Raw genomic sequence first — 16430 nt, 5'->3', positions numbered from 1 at the left:
ATGCGATCATGGAACAATTTTCGTATGATACTTATGAGCATCCTACTAAACTAGAGATTCGGGGGCTCCTGGGGGCTCAGTTGGTTAAGCGTCCAACTCTCGACTTCGGCTCAGGTCCTGATCTCACGTTTTGTGGGATGGAGTCCTGCATCAGGCTCTGCAGTGACAGCTCAGACCCTGCTTGGGATTGTCTCTCTCTCCCTCTCTGTCTACTTCTCCCCTGCTCACGCACATGTGCTCTCTCTCTCTCTCTCTAAATTAAATAAATAAACTTTAAAAAATTAAATAAATAAAAATAAACTAGAGGTTCATGGAACTACCGTGCCCAACTTACCCTGGGATTTGCCCAAGACTTGCCCAGGACATTGCTGGCTTTGGCAGTGAAACTCCAGCCCCATGCAAGCCAGGACGGTTGGTCAAGCTGCACGCAACCCACTTTGGGAAAACTGCTCTGATAAATTACTTCCACTTAATTCTTCCTTCCCTCAGCTGCTTAAAGGAGGGAAAACACAAAACAGGAAAAAAAAAAAAAAAAAACTCAGGATGAGAGCTGCTGGAGAATCGAGCCAAGCTATGAGCCCTCCAGTTCAGGGGCAGGGAGTGGGACGGGAGTAGGGGTGGAATGGGGTGGTCACTTCATTATCATCAGGAAGGGAGTGCCCCCCGGGGGAGATGCGGGCATCCGTCAGAAGCCTCTGTGACCCTGTCCAGACACTGAAAGTTTCTTGGATCCCGAAAGGGCCAAATAATTCATGAGGCTTATATTTCAGCTGAGATTCCACGGTTATTTATTGGAAAAATATCTTCTCTACTAGGAGGGGAAGGGAAGAGGGCCTTTCTCCCCCTCCTCGTCCTCCTCCTCCTCCCTGTCTCCAAGCAGCTTGGCAGGGAGCTGTATTCCATCCCCCTCCCAGGCCCCTGGAGCCCATGTCTGTGACTCACAAGGCAGAGATCTGTCCCCAGGTGACATCACCAAGGACTCACCCTGGGCTCTTGCCGTCAGCCTCTGCCACGGGTGCCTCTGACCTGTGCCATGACTGGCACACAGGGGCCGTGGGGAATTTGTCTTTCCTGTTAGACACATTGGCCTATTTTTGTAAACATTCAATTTATTGTACTCATAGCATAACAATAAGATGGAAAAAAATCCGATTTAAAAACAGCCACAATTCTCTCCACCCTAACAAATTGTGTTCATTTTTCTCTCTTCCCTCCTGGCTCTTGTACACGCTTCTATATAATTGTTCCACAGTTGGAACCACGGCGCAGATGGAAGGCTGTGCTTTGTTTTTTCCAATAAATGCATCTTAAAAAGTTCTCCGTGTTAATTCTTAGTCTTTGTAATTATTTCCGAGAACGGCTGCGTACCAGGGAGGGAATGCACAGTCATTAGCTACCCTTTCCCTAATTCAGATTTAAGATTGATTGTAATGTTTTACTTCATGACCAGTATCGTAATGAACATCTTTGTACACATAGCCTCTTGTCCGTCTGGGTTACTTATTGGCGTAAGTATCTAATGATGAAATTTGGATCAACTACCATGTGACATTTCAGACTCATTTGGACACTCCAAGGGCAAGAAGACGTGCTTTATTACTGCGGCTGGCACAGGAGGACACAATGCTGATTTTGTTTTTGTTCTTCCTTTTATAAATACGGATGACTACATAAACCATATGTAAAATTAAGAATAATTGCAGGGTGATGTCAGTGAGAATGGCAGAGTAAAGGCCTCTAAAAACTTTCTCTGTGTAAGCAATGAGAACACTGGCCACAATGGTCAAAATCAACTTTTTCAGAACTCTGGAAATTAACCAGAGGCTTGCGGCGATCCCGGGAGCGTTTCTTCCAGAAGAAAGGGCTGGATCTCAGTAAGAACCCTGAGCGCTGTGGCATTGTCACCGGCCTTACCCCATCCCCCCGCCCCCCAGTTCTGCAGCAGCCTTGAAAGTCAACGATCCCACGACCACGGCGGAGACCGGCTGGCAGCCGCTGCGAGCCGCAGCATTGAGTTGGAGCCCCTCCAAAGCCCCGTTGCCGGAGAATTGTCATCACTTGGCCTGCTCATTCCAGTTCCCTGGACAATTGTGGATCATTGCAGCAGCCCAGGATGGTCATGACAATTAGGGCAAACAACAAGATGACCAAAACCCTTAAAAGGAAATGCTGGAGAAAGAGATGTCTAGAGGGGGCTTTGAAAACACTCCGGCATACTCCCTGGAATCCGGAAGGCTGTGCGCAAGTGTGGGGCTGTGGGTTCGCTCACAGGGAAGACCGACGAGGCCGTGGGTCTCACCGCTGGCTGAACTGAGGCTCTGTGGAAGAGGGGAGCTGGGGCTTTCGCGGCGTTGCGACCTGCTTGCCTGAGGCCCGCAGGATCGCCATCAACACAGACAGAGCGCCTGGCAGAGGAAGGGGGACTTGCTGGTTCTGGGGGGTTCCAGGCATGATCTGCCCACTAATGAGCACAGACTGCGGTGGTCACACGTGGCGAAGAATAGAGATTTGGTTCAGAAGAGTCACTATGCAAGCTGGTAGTGGTTGCAACAACAGATCCTAAGGAGCAGAGTCTGATTTCCAGAGTTGACGTATTAAATTACTTTAAATGTTCAGTTTTCAACAAAGAAGCATGAGGCCAGCAAAGAAAGGATGACCCAGAGAAAGGAATAAAAGCAGTCAGTAGAAACTATCCCCGAGGAAGCCCAGATGTTGGACCTACTAGACAAAGACTTCCAGTCAGCTGTTTTAAAGATGTTTAAAGACCCAGAGGAAACCACATCTAAAGATCGAAAGTTAAATATGAGAACTGGGTCTCACCAAACAGAGAAGAACAACAAGGAGACAGAAATTATTTAAAGAGTAGAGCTGCATACAAAATTCTGCAGTTGCAAAGTACAGAAATGGAAATAAAAGCTTCCCCAGAGGGACCCAGCACATTTGGGCTGGAAGCAGAAAGAAACAACAAGCTTGGGGATGCGTTAATGGACTTCTTCGAGGCTGAGGGACAGAAAGAAAAAAGAAGGAAGAAAAGGAGACAGAGCCTGAGGCCCCTATAGAGCACCATCTACGTAGTGGGAGTCCCAAGAAAGAGCAAGGAACAGAGGACATTTAAAAAATAATGGGCCAAACTCCTATACTTGGCGAAAACCCTTAATTAACTCCAAGTAGATTATCCTGGACGAGATCCACAAGCAGATGCATCATAATCAAAGTCCTCATTTCAAGAGAAATCTTGAAAACAGTAAGAAAGAACCCACTCATCACAAACACGGGATCCTCAGTGAGGTTGGTGGCTGGCTTCTCATCAGAATCCACGGAGGCCAGAAGACAGCAAGAGGACATATACTCACGGTGCTGAAAGAAAACACTGCCAACCAAGAACTCCACATGCAACGAAAACAGCCTGCAAAAATGAGGAGAAATTAAGACATTTCTAGATAGAAAACGTTCAGAGAATTTGTTCACAGCACGCCTGCCTTACAAGAAATACTGAAGGAAACCCTTCAGGCTAAAATGTCAGGACCACACACAGTAATTGGGATCCACGTGAAACAATACAGAACCCCCATAAAGGTAACCCTATTGATAAATATAAGAGACAGTGGGTGTATATCTTTGTAACTCTTTTCTTTTCTGATTGTTAAATTAACTGCACAAAACAACAATTATAAATCTGTGTCATTGAGCTTGCACTGTAAAAATACATAATTTGTATGACAATACTAGCACAAAGGCAGGAGAAAGTAGCACTTCTATTTAAGAGGAGTTTTGTACACTTAAAAAAATTTTTTTTAATGTTTTATTTTATTTTTGAGACCGAGAGACAGAGCATGAATGGGGGAGGGGCAGAGAGAGAGGGAGACACAGGATCCCAAGCAGGCTCCAGGCTCCGTGCTGTCAGCACAGAGCCCGACGCGGGGCTTGAACTCATGAACTGCGAGATCATGACCTGAGCCGAAGTCGGACGCTTAACCGAGCCCCCCAGGCGCCCCAGTTTTGTGCACTTTTGAAATGAAGTGTCTAGTAACCTGAACAAGACTGCTGTACTTTAAGAGGTTAATTGGGGGCACCTGGGTGGCGCAGTCAGTTGAGCGTCTGACTCTTGATTTCAGCTCAGGTCATGATCTCACAGTTTCATGAGATCGTGCCCTGCGTCGGGATCTGTGCTCACAGCGTGGAGCCTGCTTGAGATTCTCCTTCTCTCTCTGCCCCTCCTCTCCTCGCACTCTCTCTGTATTTCTCAAAATCAATAAATAACTTAAAAATTTTTTTTAGTTAAAAAAAGAGGTTAATTGTAATTCTCAGGGTAATCACTTTAATAAGAGACCTCAAAAATACATTGCAAAATAAATGACAAAGGAACTAGAATAGCATTCTGGGAAATACCTGTTAAATATGTGAAAGAAGGCAGGAATAGAGACACAAAAAAGGCATAAGATGTATAGAGAGTTCCAAAAGGATACAAAAAAAGGGTACAATTCCACAGGGAAGGAACAGTCATTTCAACAGCAGGTTCTGAGACAATCAGATAGCCACATGCAAAAGAATAAAGTTGTACCCCTACCTCACACCATATAAAAAAATTAACTGAAAATAAATTAACCTAAGTGTAAAAGCTAAAACTATAAAGCATTTAGAAAAAAATGTAGGTGAGAATCCTTCATGACTTTGCATTAGGCAGTGGTTTCTTAGCTATTAACGCCAAAAGCACAAGCAATCAAAGAAAACAATAGATAATTGGACTTGATTTAAAACTTTTTCAATTTAAAGCACACTATTAAGAAATTAAAAAGGCTGGGGTGCCTGGGTGGCTCAGTCAGTTAAGCATCTGACTCTTGATTTCAGCTCAGGTCTTGATCTCGAGGTAGTGAGATCGAGCCCAACATTGATTGGGACTCTGTCTCTCTCCCTCTGTCTCTACCCCACCCCCTGCTTGCTCTCTCTATCAAAATAATAAGTAAACTTAAAAAAAAAAGAAAGTAAAAAGGCAAACCACAAATTGGGAGAAAATATTAGCAAATCACTTATCTCATAAGGGACTAGTATCTAGGATATATAAGGAATGTTTACAACTCAACAATGAAAAGATAAATAACCCAGTTTAAAAATGGGGAAAGGATCTGAATAGATGTTTCTCTGAGGAAGATGTACAAATGGCCAATAAGTACATGAAAAGATGCTCAACATCATTGGTCCTTTGGGAGTTACAAGACAAAACCACGAGATACCGCACTTACTACAATGGCTGTATAAAAAAAGATGGCCAATGACAAGTGTCTGTGAAGATGCAGAGAAATCTTTGTATGTTGTGACAGGGATATAAAATGGTGCCAATACTTTGGAAAACAGGTTGGAAGTTCCTCAAAATGTTACAGATACGATTACCATATGACCCAGACAAATTCACTCACACGTGTATACCCAAGAGCAATGGGAACACGTGTCCACACACAAATGCATACGTGTATGTTCATAGCAGCATTATTCATAACAGCCAAGCAGTGAAAACACTCAACTCTCCACCATTTGGGGAATGGATAAATAAGCTGTAATCTGCCCATACAGTGGAATATTAGTCAGCCATAAAACGGATGAAGCAATGACATCTGCCACAGTATGGATGGAGGAGCCTTGAAAACACTATGCAGAGTGAACTGAGCCAGGCACAAGAGGCCACAAACTGTGGTGCCATTCGTAGGAAATCGCCAGAACAGGAGAGTGCATAGAGACAGAACCCAAGTGGATGGTGGCCAGGGGCTGGGGGCAGAGAGGATGATGGCAGCCGCTAATGGCCATGAGGCTCCTTTCTGGAAGCAGATAGTTGTGATGTCTGCACAGTTTCACGGATATGCTAAGAACCACAGAATCGTACGCTTCAATGGGCGAAAACATTATGTACAGTATAGTTTCGTTTTGGTAGAAAGTGCATTTGTGTGTGACATATATTTAGAAAAAAAAATCTGGAAGGATATATGATACACTATATTAACAGTGGCCGTCTCTAGGTGATGGGAATACGACGTTTCCATTTATTTTTCGTTACTAATTTTCTATAAGGAGCATATAGTGCTCTTGTAAAAAAAATCAAAGGCTAATTGTCATTAAAAATGAATGTAATTTCAGGGTGCCTGGGTGGCTCAGTCGGTTAAGCATCCGACTTTGGCTCAGGTCATGATCTCACGGTCCATGAGTTTGAGCCCCGTATCGGGCTCTGTGCTGACAGCTCAGACCCTGAAGCCTGCTTGGGATTCTGTGCCTCCCTCTCTCTCTGACCCTCCCCTGTTCATGCTCTGTCTCTCTCTGTCTCAAAAATAAATAAACGTTAAAAAAATAAAAAAATAAAATGAATGTAATTGCAAAAAAATAAAATTGCAAAGCTAATTCCGTGCAACCAAGAACTAGAACACCGTCAGCCCCCAGAAGCCTTTCCTGGTTACATCCTTCCCCTTCCACCCACCCTCTAGGGAGGCCGCTGCCTTAACTTTGGTACTGCCCATCCCTTGCTTTCTGTATTTGAATACATTCCCTGTTTATCCCTAAACACGTACAGTGCACCTGGTTCTGAATGTACGTTAGTGGAACTGTACTGTTAGGATCCCTCCCTTTTTACTCAACATGTTTGCAAGGCCCCCTCTTTTCTTTTCTTTTTTTTTAATGTTTGTTTTTGAGAGGGAGAGAGACAGAGCATGAGCAGGCGAGGGGCAGAGAGAGAGGGAGACAGAGAATCTGAAGCAGGCTCCAGGCTCTGAGCCATCAGCACAGAGCCCCATGCGGGGCTCGAACCCATGAACTGTGAGATCGTGACCCGAGCTGAAGTCAGAAGCTTAACCGACTGAACAACCCAGGCGCCCCAGCAAGGCCCCCTCTTTTCAACGGCAACTGTACTTGGGTAAGTTCTTTACCCCTTGAATAAATAGACCACAATGCGTCCACTACTGGCTGGAATGCGGCTGGGGGGATGGTGAGGGGTACTTCTGGGAAGACCCCCGCAGCCCTCCAGCGCCCCTGGGCACAAGCTCATGGGGATGCACGTCCGCACCTTACTGGACAATGCCACCATCTCCCAAGGGTGTGCAACCATTTGCGCTCCCTCCGCTGTGCACGAGAGCCCCTTCTGGGCCCCACCCTCAGTGCCCCTTGGTGGTGTCACACTTTTTTATGCCGGCCTGTCTGGTGGGCGTGTGGCCGTGTCTTCCTGTGGCTTCATCTGCATTTCTCTGGCCACATTCTCGTTATTGGTCATTTGAATGTCTTCCTTCACCAAGTGCCATCATCTATTTCTGTCCTCTGGTGTTTGTGATTATTACTTTGTAGAGGTGCTTTGTATATCTGAGGCATAAGTCCTTTGTAACGTGTGTGTGCACACGCGTGTGGCAAATACGATCTTTCGCTTTGTAGCTTGTGTTTTCCCTCCCGTAGTGAAACCTTGTGATGAGCTTAAGGGCCCTACGTTTATTGTAGACTGATTGATAGAACTGCCTTTTCCTTAATGCCTAATTCTCTCTGCATCTTATTCAAGGAATTACTTCCTACTCAAAGGTCATGAAAGTTATCTCCCATGTACCCTTCTGGAAACTTTATAGTCTGACCTTATTTTCTGTTTTCATGTTTATTTTGTTTTCAATGTTGATTTATTTTTGAGAGACAGGGCATGAGCGGGGGAAGGGCAGAGAGAGGGAGACACAGAATTCGAAGCAGCTCCAGGCCCTGAGCTGTCAGCACAGAGCCCGACGCAGGGTTTGAACCCACGCACCGTGAGATCATGACCTGAGCTGAAGTGAGACGCTCAACCGACTGAGCCACCCAGGAGCCCCAATACTCTGACCTTGGATTTTGGCTTCGGATCTTCCCGGAACTGAATTTTGTGTGTGATGTGGGGTAGGAGTCTATCCCGTTACTAGGGCCATGTGACAAGTTATCTCAACACTTTGTGGCACAAAACAGCCATACATCGTGCTCACAGATGGTGTGGGTGAGGGGCTCAGAAAGGGCACAGCAGGGAAGGGTTTTCTGTTTGATGGCTTGTCGGTGGGTTTGGCTGATGTCCTGAAGTGTCTGGGTTTTGAAGAACCGTCTGCGGGCGCTCCCTCACATCTCTGGCATCTGAGGCCAGCTGTGAGGTGGAGGTCTGTCCCTTCGCGTGGGGTGGCTCTCTCCCGAGGGGTGGTTCTGGCTTCATGTGTGCTGGCAGCTGGGTTTTGGGGGCAGACACTCTGAGAGAGAGTGACAGGCTGGTGGAGGTGGTGAGGGTTTTTATGCCCCAGCCTCGGCAGTCACCCGGTGTCACTTCTGCGTATGCTGGCCCACAGGAGAACACGGACCCAGCCAGGAGCGCCCGTGCTACCCTGGAGGAAGGATGGGAGTTGGGAGATACAGAGGTACAGCACCTTTGAAAAATACAACCCACTATGGTTCGTCTTTGCTCTGTGATCTAAACTACCACTCCTGGGGCGCCTGGGTGGCTCAGCTGGTTAAGCGTCCAACTCTGCCATTCGGCTCAGGTCGTGATCTCACAGTTGGTGAGATCGAGCCCCACCTTGGGCTCTGTGCTGACAGTGCAGACCCCGACATGGGGCTTAATCTCATAACCGTGACATCATAACCTGAGCTGAAGTCGGGAGTCGAACACTTAACTGACTGAGCCACCCAGACGCCCCTCACTGTCTTAATTATGACAGCACGATGGTGAGTAAAGGGGTTTCAGAAGGCAAGTCCCTACTGTGTGGTTGCTTTTCAAAACGTCTTTATCTACGTGACTCTTCATGTTTTCACATACATTTCAGTGTCATTTGGTGTCAAATTCCACATCCCCCCCAAAAAAAAAAACCACCCGTGGGCATCTTGATGGAGATTGCATAAAATCTACATACCCATTTGGGAAGAATTTACATCGTTACATATTAGGTATTTCAGATCCATGAATATAAAGTATCGTTCCACTTACTTGTGTCTGTTGAAAAAATATCCTTGTAAAAGTTTCTGTTTTCCTTCCATAGAATTCTTACCCATTTTGTTTTAGCTTCCTCCTGGGAATGCCTTTTTTTATGCTACTTTAAAATATATTTTTTCTGTTTGTCTTTTCAGAAACATATGAGTGTAGAAATGTAATTGATTTTTGTATGTTGATTTTATCTTATTTTGTTCTTATTTGAGAGAGAGAGAGAGAGAGAGAGAGAGAGAGAGAGAGAATCCCAAGCAGGCTCCAAGCTCAGTGCAGAGCTCTACGCGGGGCTCAGTCCCACAGCTGTGAGATCATGACCTCAGCTGGTCACTCAACAGAGACTGAGCCACCAGGCACCCCTCTCTGTTGATTCTATACCCGACTTTGTCTGAGTCGTATTAATTCTAATAAGTCCACCTGACATTTTCTTGTGCGCTGTTGGGCATAATCACGACGCTCATGGGGCCTCGCGGTTCTGTCTTCCCGCCCAGCCGTGGTTTGTCTGCTTCCGGCTTCCCCGGACCGGCTGGGCCCCCAGGACGGGGCCACCGGGAGCGGTGACAGCGTTTTTGCCTGCTTCCCGATCTTAAGGAAAAGGCTTTCGTTTCTCCACCAACAAGAATGGTGTTTAAATGCAGGCCAGTCTGCTGTCGTGGTAAAATAAATTCCCCCGACTCGGAGTTTGCTAACGGTTTTAAGCGGCTGTTGGATTTTACCACGACTGCTCTCTAGTCTATGACGCGGTCACCGTCCCCTTTAAACTGCTAACGTCAATACAAATTTACCTTCCTGAGATAAACCCACCTTGGTATTCCCATCTCGTAAGAGTGGCCCCTCGTGAAACCGTGGATGACGCTGTGTCTACCCGCCTTCCCCCGTGACCGCCTCGGCCTGCCTGGGGTTGCTCTCCAAGATATGCCTCGGTACTCCTGCCAGCGTTCTGCAGAGAATCCCCCAGAAGGATGTGCGTGTGTGCGCGCCTGAGAGATTTGTGATGAGGAATTGCCTCACGCGCTCTTGGATGATGGCAAGTCCCGAGATCTGCAGGGCGAGTCAGTAAGCTGGAGACCCGGGAGCCAGTGGTGCAAGTTCTCGTCTGCAGGCCGGGGGTCCGGGTCCCAGGAAGAGCCAGCGTTTTTGTCCAAAGGCCTGGGGGCAGGGGGGGCGGGGCGAATAATGCTCCAGTTCAACAGCAGTCAGGCAAGAGGAATCCCTCTTCCCTGGGAGAGCGTCAGGCGTCTTGTTCTCTTCAGACCTTCAACTGACTGGACGAGCCCCCCCAGCCCACATTAGGGAGGGCGGTCTGCTTTATTTCGTCTATCGGTTTTTAAATGTTCATCTCGCCCAGAACACCCTCCCAGAAACAGGATAATTTTTGCTCAAACACGCATCTGGGAGCCCTGGGCCCAGCACACCTGATCTGTAAACTGAAGCACCAAACTCAGCACAGGCATTTTTCCTGCAATTCCTTTGTAACTCGTCCACTCTTCTCTTACGGAACCAGGTAACGCTGCTGTCACCAGCGGGTCCCTGTTCCCTCAGAGCACTGTTTCCTGCAGAAATAAACACGGACCAACTGTGAGAACAGCGCAGGCCGCCCTCCAAGATCGTGCTCTGCCGAGGGCGTCGGCCTCCGTCGCTCGTGTCTGCCGGGACTCCGAGGCCGCCAGAGGCCCGGGGCAGCCTGGCGGTGGGCGGAGGGGAGCCCCCGGCTGTGCCCTGCGTGGGGGCCGCGGCCTGGGCGCTGGAGTGGGGCAGCCCCGGGGCGCGTATTCGGCTCTCTGGGCTCTGTCCTGAGTTGGAAGTGGGGACAGGCCTCAGGGAAGCTGGGGGGGGGGGGGGCTGATCACGTCCTGGTCGTTCGGGGCCGACCGTCGCGGGGACACTGCTGGCTTCCTGGATGGGCGCTGGAGACGGAGGTCTCACCCCCACCACCGTAGCACACGTCCAACTCCTAGAGAGCAGGCGGGTTTCCCGAGCTGGTCGCTGTGGATAAGGAGGTCCCCTGCGGGTTGTGGGCCAGGGTTCTGGCCGCTGGCCCCCCACATGCGGGCACGAGGCCCCACCACGGAGCTGGGGCCCAGCCCTCAGCCCACACATTACCCTAGGTTGTCCCCACCCGCTCCGGGGTGAGGGTCCTCCCCATCTCCACTGAGGGAAAGCCAGGCCCCTGGTTCCTCCACCACCCCCACCACACGAAGGGACCCTGGAGCCTGTCCCCAAGGGGCCCACCGAGGGCTGCTCAGGGCCGGGCTCTGGGAGACGCTGCTGCCCACACGTAGTCCTGGAGGGTTCCTCCGGGGGCAGCACCTGTTTCCACCAGATCCAAGGCTTCTGATCCACTGTCACTGCCACCGATGCTAGAATCCAGCGGCCCCCTGCCGGCCTGTGTTTGGAAAACCGTGGTCCTCCCATGGCTGTCTCCTGGGCGATTGTTTAAAGTCACCCGCGTCACACAGAAGCTCGGGCTGGGGCTCCCGGGATGGTGGCCCCTCCCTCCACCATGAAGAGAGCAGCTCCAGGCAAGGCCGTCCCTTGCACACGGGCGAGCTCAGCAGCCTGCAGGGCAGTAGTGGGGTCCTTGAGCTGCTGCCAGTGGACCTGCAGGGTCCCAGGGAGTCCCTGTCTGCCACAGGGTCTCACCGCACGCCAGCCCAAAAGGGGCCATTAGGGACAGTGTTCCTGAGAAGCTCCTGGGACCCGGGACGCTGTCCGCAGCCTTGCGGCCAGGCTGGAAACGCCAGTCCTCCCCACAGCCGTTCTGCCGCCCCTACCCTCCGCCGGCCGGTCCCCACCAGCTCTAACTCTCCGCTTGAGAACAGAAGGCACCTGGTGAGGACCCCACTCCCTCCTCCCCTGCCCTCTCACCCGTGAGGTCAGAGGAAGGCTGGGGACAGGGTGGGCTGGGGCCAGAGGAGGGCTGGGTCAGAGGAGGGGCAAAGCCAGGATGAAGGGTAGACAGCGATGGGGTCAGGGGTGGGGTGGGTCAGGGTGGGGCGTGGTCAGAGGGTACCTGGTAGGGGGTGCGGGGCGAGGACAGAGGTGACACCAAGGGTGCTTGGTCCCCCAGGATGGGTAGTGTCCCTGGAAGGCCCTCCAAGAGCCCCTTTGGGACTCCTGTGCCTTGGGGTCAGCAGGACCTGTTCCACGTGTGTCCTCTTTGGTTGGAAGCAAGACTGTCCTGTGTGTCACCTCCTTCCAGTGCCCCCGGCCCCAGGCTCAGGTGGTGACGTTTGGAGCTGGAGCTGGTGGGGGTGGGGCACAACTGAGGAGGTCTCCCCCCCCACCCCCAGTGTGGCATCACCTGTGTCATTCCCCAAATGTGCCTAGGGACAGTCACCTGGGCGGGACTTTATGTCTCGTTGGAGGCCCAATGCCTCCTCGCCTGGGGTCACTGTGAGAAGCTGTGCCCGTGTCCCCCTGACCCTGTGCAATTATGTCTTCCATGTGAGAAGGGCACAAAGCTGGACTAATAGGGTCCCCCCACTCTCCAGTAGGGCCCCCCCACCCCGAGGGAGCGGTGCGGGGAGAGGCAGGGTCCCTACTGAAACATAATTTGCAAACATAAAAATCTATGCGAGGCTGATTTCTTAGCCTGTGGAGTGGAGAGGGGGTCAAAACCAAACAAAAAACCCCAAACAAAATATACTTCGCGACTGCAGGAGGAAGTGAGCTTCGTTAGTGCCCAACACGGGTCTAATTAGAGGCCTCGACTGGGGTTTTGCAAATGAATTATTTACAATTCTTCAGAGGGAAGTGATTATAATAATAACGTTCACGATTCCGAAATTAAGCTTATTATGCTCTTTTCCTCCGCTCCAGAAACTCTCCGAGGTCTGTCATCAAGCAAAATGCAAGAAGGAGCCAGGAGCCCGCTCCCCCGGGGGCAGCACCCGAGGGCCGGCCCTGCCCCGCGCTGGGCCCCCAGGCTGGCCTGCACCGGGGGGCGTTTCAGCAGGAAAGCTGCTTCGGGTCCTCTGTCTCCCCCTTTCCTTTGTGTCCCTCTTCTGCGAGGTCCAGTCAGGCTCAAGAAGTTGTAGAAGCTGAAAGAAGAAACCAGAGCTCAACTCCTATCAGCAGATCCCGCGTCGGCAGGACTTAAAAGTAATGGAAAAGCCAAGGGCGGGCTGCTACCGCCTTGATTGGAAGTTCAGGGTCTGTCCCTTTGGAAGGCAGAGCTGCAGGCACAGGAACGGGTCCCCGCGGGAGCCCCCATGCGTGCAGAGCCCGCGACTCAGTAAGACCCCTCATCCTGCCCCCCAGGCTCCCACAGACTGGCCCTGTCCTATCTGCTCACGCCCTCGCCCTCGGCCACCCGTGGGCCTTAACTGCACCCAATGTCAGCCGCCGTCACATGCTCTCCAGCCCTGGAAGGCATGGAGCCCCGGAGCTGGAGACACCGGGCCCTCATATTGGTTCAAGTCAGCAATTCCGTAGGTCCTGGGATAGGTCCTACCGAGGTCACCCGCCCTGGCCACGAGCGTGGTCCCTGGCGGTGGGGACACCCTGGCTTTGGGGATCAGATTTCTGTGGCTCTGGCAGCTCCTTCCCCCTCTCCTCCTCGGACCTGAGAGGGAGGGACACGTTCCCGCCGCCCCTCCTAGACACCAGCGTTTTCACATTTTCCCTCTACAACACTGTCCCCCTGGGGTGGTGGCTCTGGAGCCCCGGCATTGGAGACGGTCACCCTCTGCTCCCTGCCAGAAGCCAGGGGAGGTCCCAGGGGTAATACACGTGCAGACTGTGGCCGCCTCGTGGGGACTTGGATGGCAGCGGAGAGGCCGGGCCCAGAGAGAGTGGGGAACGCCATGGCCTTTATGTGGTGCCCGTGACGTAAAGGTCCTGTGCTCGTGGGGACAGGAATTGGGAGAACACGTGAAAGCAGTTCAGTGAGGGTGCTCTGGTCTGAATGTTTGTGTCTCCCCCAAATTCGTATGTTGAAATCCTAGTGGCCCAGTGCCCAGTGTGAGGGTATTAGTGGGCGGGGCCATTGTGACATACTTAAGCCATGAGGTTGGAGCCCCCAGGAATGAGACTAGTGCCCTTATGGTGGTTTCAGAGGGACCCCCGCCCCCTTGCACCACGTGAGGGCACCACAAGAGCCACTGACGATGAACCAGGGCGTGGGTCCTCCCCTGGACCCGGCCGTGCTGGCCCCGTGATCTCAGGTCCTCGGCCTCCGGAGCCATGAGCAATAAATTCGGTTGTTTACAAATGACCCAGTCGGTGGTATTCTTTTCTAGCAGCCGACGGGGGGAGACGGAAGGTTCGGATGTCCAGTGCCTGGAATCGTCATACTGCCTGCCGTTCACACAAAAGTGAAAATGGAGCGTAGTGCCTCTGTCTCTCGGGGCTTTAATTCTGCAACTGGTGAGCATTGTTCTCTCCGATGTCAACACTGGCTTTGGTTTCTTTCTTGTTTGTTTTCTGGTGTTATTTATTGTTCAATTCAAACCTTAGGTTTGTCAGAGGCTAACCCGGAAAACCGACGTTAATGCAAAACCCGTAATGCCAGGCGGACTGGATGCCACAGCCCTAGCCACTCCTGCACCTGCAGGGGACCAGCCAGGGGACGCCTCAGTTGTGCCGGAACCTTCTGCACTGGACATCAGCCACCGCTGTCAGCGCCAAGACTTTGATGCATTGTGGTCGGGATCTTTATTTCCCACTTAAGGAAGTGAACCGAACACCTCTCTGAGGTCACCAGCCGGAACCCCAGTGCTCCGTTGGACAGAGACACGGCGCTGAGTGACCGACGGGGGTTTTCCGGAGCCCTCGGGGGACAGATCCTCTCTGGGAGACAGGCCAGCAGAGTGCTGACGTCTGCCACAGCCGGGCGGTAGGTACGTGCAGGTTCGTGGCATTCTCTATTTCTACATGGGTTTGGGAATGTTCATGATACACTTCTGGTTATTTTTCCTGTTTTGGGTGCCTTTTCCTGCCGTCAAGGGGGAACGTGGGCGTCAGGTGGTCAGACCTGCTTGCTGCTGATTCCAGCAAACTCCCTTCCAGCTCGCTGCTTCTCCACGAGGAGCCGTCCGTCCAGAGACTCAGGCCCGCTAGTGTCCCACACACAGCCCGGGCCACGGGCTCTGTCCAAGGAGGCGTGGGCTCTTGGTGCAGGAACTGCGTTACACCTCTCCAAGGGCCTTTCTGGCTTCCTGAGGGTCCCAGGGGGAGGTGTCCTCAAACTTCTGTCTTCACCCTGGGAAGGGAGATGGAGAAAAGGAGTGAAATCAGCAAAGATCTGAATGTCTTAGAAAAAACTCCATGTGGCTTCCTTTATAACCATGGGTGAGGGAAGGCTTCCTAGCCATGACTAAAAATCCAGATGCGGGGCCGCCTGGGGGCCTCATTCGGTTGAGCGTCCGACAACTTCGGCTCAGGTTGTGATCTCGCAATTCGTGGGTTCGAGCCCCACCTCGGGCTATGTGCTGACAGCTCAGAGCCAGGAGACTGCTTCGGATTCTGTGTCTCCCTCTCTGTCTCTCTGCCCCTCCCCTGCTTGAGCTCTGTCTCTCTGTCTGTCTCTCTCAAAAATAAACATTTAAAAAATCCAAATGCAATCAAAGAAAAGTTGAGAAGATAAACAGCTAACTGAAGGAAATTGCCCCATGCATCCCAGCTAACAGACCAGCATCCTTCATATGTAAAGAGCTCGTCAAAATCCAAGAGAAAAAAGATCCACAGATCTGGTGGAACAGTGGGTAAAGGCAGTAACGGTTCACTCAAGATAAACTACGCAGCCCTGAATCATATGAAAAGATGTTCAGTTTCACTCACGACAATTAAAACAATCATTAAAATGAGACTAGTTACCATCTGTTTTCTATCAGATTGGCAAAGAAAAAAGTCAAGAGCTTAATAACACACAGCATTGGTGAGACCGTGGAGAAGCAGGCATTCCCAGGTTGTTGGTGAGAATGCAAAACAGACATTCTTCTGCAGGGGAAAGCAGCACCAGCTAACAAGACTATGTACCTACCTGCCCTTTGAGCCAGCAATCCTTATTCCAAGAATTTACTGCAAAGATACCCCTACCATACATATACACATTTATACAGAGTTATTTCAAATTGCGGGGGGGGGGGGGCGGCTTTTTTTTTAATTACAAAACATTGGAAACAACCTACATGCCCACACATAAATGTTTTGAATAAATACCTGCACATTGGGTACCATGCAGCTGTGGGGTAAGGAAGGTCATGAAGAACTCACATGGAAGGGGCACCTGTGGGGCTCAGTCACTGAAGCATCTGACTCTTGGTTTCAGCTCAGGTCATGAACGCACAGCTTTATGGGTTCAAGCCCCGAGTCAGGCTCTGCACTGACAGCAAGGAGCCTGCTTGGGATTCTCTCTCTCTCTCTCTCTCTCTCTCTCTCTGCCCCTTCTCCACTCACATTCTATCTGTCTCTGTCTCTCTCAAAATAGATAAACATTAAAACTTAGAATAAGTTTTTTTGTCTAAAACTTAGAATATTGTCT

This window comes from Panthera pardus, unplaced genomic scaffold (assembly GCF_024362965.1).
Source record: "Panthera pardus isolate Hobbes unplaced genomic scaffold, ASM2436296v1 HiC_scaffold_10, whole genome shotgun sequence".
Classification (NCBI taxonomy): domain Eukaryota; kingdom Metazoa; phylum Chordata; class Mammalia; order Carnivora; family Felidae; genus Panthera; species Panthera pardus.
Note: the sequence above shows the minus strand (reverse complement) of the source record.